General features: G+C 44.2%; 1 pseudogene; it reads left to right on the plus strand.

The window, feature by feature from the left end:
- Window positions 1–256: 256 nt before the first annotated feature.
- Window positions 257–3,750, plus strand: part of LOC138035815 (isocitrate dehydrogenase [NADP] cytoplasmic-like) — a 12,854-nt pseudogene continuing 9,360 nt past the window's right edge.

A 3,750-nucleotide genomic window follows, 5' to 3' on the forward strand; every position in this document is an offset into this window, starting at 1 on the left:
ATATTAATACAATTTACCCTCTGGATTAAGATTCAAGTCTGCGAAGTATGGCTACCCTCGCCTGTATTTTCCTTGTTTTAGTCAAGTACATCTGGTCATCCGAAGAAGTCCTAGCCTGGGCGGCTGTACACGGGCCAGAGAAATCCTTGACTATTGTTACGTCATAGCCTCGTTTGCATACACAAAAACAAAGATAAAATTGCCCATTGTTGGAACATTGTTGGCTATTCAAACACATTAAGCCCAATGGTCGAGTATGACAATGCAGGTAAAGAACTTTCGATTCAGAGGAACTTTTTCTTAGCCGTACTTTCCCTGTAAGCATGCGCGTTTTTGAGACGCGGACGGCAACCTGAAATGAGCTGTTTTCCCTTTTAACTTGTCTTTGCACAACCACATTTACATTGCTAAGTATCTTGTCTCCATGACAGATGAGTATAAAAATCTGGGAGACATCACTGCCCTGGCACGCAAAATGTTCTTTTCCGGTTGCCGTTCGCGTCTCAAAAACGCTAATTCCCTTTAAAATGACTTACCATCCAGAGTTTTATCAAACTTGGCACAATTGATATTCATGCACAGGACATTCAAAAAATGCAATTAAAAGATGGGGTCACCGCGCTTTGTTTTGCTTGAATCCGGAACCGTGTGGACGCCAAATCCGGATAATTTTATTCGGATGACGTAACAAGATCGAACCCAGTTCTTATCGTGAAATAAATTCTCAAGATGGTTGCCGAGGGCTTATGGCTTATGCTCTGTTACCTTTGTTTCATTGAGGAGCCCTGAGCACTAGAGAGAATCCGGGTACGTTTTGGATGCGTGTGGACGGGCAAATTCGATTTGAATACGCTACGTGTGGATGGCAATATTTTTGAATCCGGAAAGAAAAAGTTGCGGAATCAAACTGAATATCCGAATACGTGTGCTCGGATAAGGCGGGTGGTCACTTCCACTGTTTACACGACTTTATACAGCCCCTCACTCGTTTAAAAAGGTCGTCACGTTTGCCCGTCACTTTCAACCCACTACACTTTAAACACCGTTCTAGCTGCTCAATCGTCTATTGTTCTTGTTCTTTCTCGAGAATAGAGCCAAGAACACGGTCGACGTCGCTTAAAACCGAAGAGAATGAAGCGAATATTATGCCTCATTTCCTCCCGTCACTTCATGACGTCATTAGCGCAAAGCGCTATTACGCAAGAAGCGTCGGGGAAATTGTTGTTATATAACTAATGCTACTTGTTTGTTCGGGCTAAAATCTTTCAGTAAAGTGATTTCAAATTGCTCAATCTTGGAAAGCAATGCAAGCAAATTGGACCGCTTCATCATCAACCTCACACTTAGTGTTTGGCTCCAAATGCAGTTTCACGGCATTTATATGTAAATACTACAACTTCTACAACTAGCACAAGCCCTGTCTGATAGCCTCACTCCACCTGTAGGTAACGTTGAGCAGATGTGGTCCTCTATCAAGTCAACAGTCTATACGACACTGCCAAATCTGTACTTGGCACCAGGAAAAAAGTAGAGACACAGAGACTGGTTTGATGAAAATGATGCTGAGATCCAGACCCTTCTCAATGAAAAGCACACCGCTTCCAAAGCCTTCATGCAAGGCGAGACTCCAGCCAACAGAACACGCTACAGAGAGGCACAGAACAAATGCCAGCGTGCCATCCGGCATCTGAAAACCGTCTGGTGGACTGATAGAGCCCTGTCCAATAAGCACAATGCTAGGAAGGTTTTCGAAGGCATCAAACCGCTCTCTGGTCGTAGGACATCTGGCCTAGACCCCATCGATTCTGCTACGGGCGTTCGACTAACGCAAAAAGGTGGATATCCTAAACAGGTGGAAGAAACACTCCTGCACCCTCCTCAACCAGCCCGGTTCTGCCGACCTCAGCGTGCTCGACAGCATTCTACCTGCTGAGATAGTAGAAGATCTCGAAGCAGCAACTCTCGAAGAAATCTCCAAGGCCCTGAAACAACTATCCTCTGGTAAAGCACCCGGGCCTGACACCATTCCAGCAGAAGTTGTGAAGTTTGGTGGTCCTGCTCTCCTGTCAAATCTTCACAAACTCTTCCTGACAATCTGGGAATCCGAGACTGGTCCTCAAGGATTTAAGGACGGTATCTTGTTGAAGCTGTCTAAGAAGAAGAAAACAAGTTCGACTGTGGAAACTTTCGTGGCATCACCCTGCTCTCAATCGTGGGCAAGCTATTTGCCAAGGTAGTCCTCAATCGCATCTGGCCTTCTATCAAAGCTATCTTCCTGAAGCTCAATGTAGTTTCCGTGGAGGCAGATCAAAAGTTGACAGATGTTTGTACTCAAACAATTACTGGAGAAATGCAGAGAGCAACAACAGGAACTGCACTTGTGTTCATAGACCTTGTCAAAGCCTTTGACTTTGTCAGCAGACCTCTCATGTGGGGACTCCTCGTAAAGATCGGAATACTACTGGAGTACTTCATGCTCGTGTCTGTCGAAACCTGCAGCGTTGGCGTAGGGACGTTCGCTGACTGTAGTTGTTTTTGCCAGCTTGGTGCGAAGGCGGCTTAAGTGTAACATCTCCATTAATACGGTGCCTGATGCCTAACTCCGTCTTAGGGTGGCAGGGTCATGTAGCGTGTTGAACGACGAAAAGCACAGAACAGGATGAACAAGGAATGGTGCTAGGATGAAACCTTGGCGTAGGCCAGCTGTGAGGTGAAACTTGTCAGTTAATTCTCTGCCAACTGAACACCATGGCCTTCATGTAGGCTCTGTATAATATTGGCCACTTTAGGAGGTTAACTCCTCATTAACCGTCTGAACAGCGCTTGCAGACAGTGGGGCTTGACCATCAACACGGAGGAAACCGAAGTGCTGCATTAATCAAACAGGAGATCCACCCCCTACCCTAAATCATCTACCACCCAAGCACTTATTCACATGGTTCATCATTGGTCCAAGGAAACAGATGGAAATGGCGCAACCGTAAGTGACTCTCTTTGATTACCAAAAAGCTTTTGATCTCATTGACCATAAGATCCTTGTAAAAGTTTATGTAAGCTTAGTATACCAACTAGAATAATTAATTGGATAATCGACTTTCTCTATGAAGCGTTTCCAGAGAATCAAACTCTCTGAGGGTTGTTACTCCTGAGTGGGGCTCAGTTTCCATCCGGTGCCCTCAGGGGACGAAATTAGGACCGTGGTTGTTTCCTTGTTCTCATCAATGATCTAGCAATTGACAATGGTATAGCCCATATATGGAAATATGTTGATGATACGACAGCATCTGAAAGTAGTAATCAAGGGCAGAGCAAGGCAACGCCCAAAAAATTGCAGATAAATAGAGTCAAATTGAAACAGTGATAAGTGTAAAGACTTAGGATTTCGTGTCGCAAAGGAGGAATCAACATTTTGCACCTATTGTTATAAAAACGAGGAGTTAGGTTTGGTGAATAGCGCCAAATTGTTGGGTGTTACCATATCGAATAACCTCACGTGGAACGAGTACATTAATGAGATCATTAAGAAAGCGTCCAAACGCTTATATTTTTTAAGTCAGCTGAAAAGAGCAAGAGTTGCTAAGCAAGATTTAGTTCTTTTCTATACCTCTTGCATCCGTTCCATTCTGACCTACGCATCCCCAGTATTTTTCTATGCTCTTCAAGAGTACCTCAAGAATGAACTAGAACGTATTCAGAAAAGGGCTCTTAGAATTATTTGCCCTGGACATTGTTATAATGACGTCAATGGAA

This window comes from Montipora capricornis, chromosome 2, assembly GCF_036669925.1.
Source record: "Montipora capricornis isolate CH-2021 chromosome 2, ASM3666992v2, whole genome shotgun sequence".
Lineage (NCBI taxonomy): Eukaryota > Metazoa > Cnidaria > Anthozoa > Scleractinia > Acroporidae > Montipora > Montipora capricornis.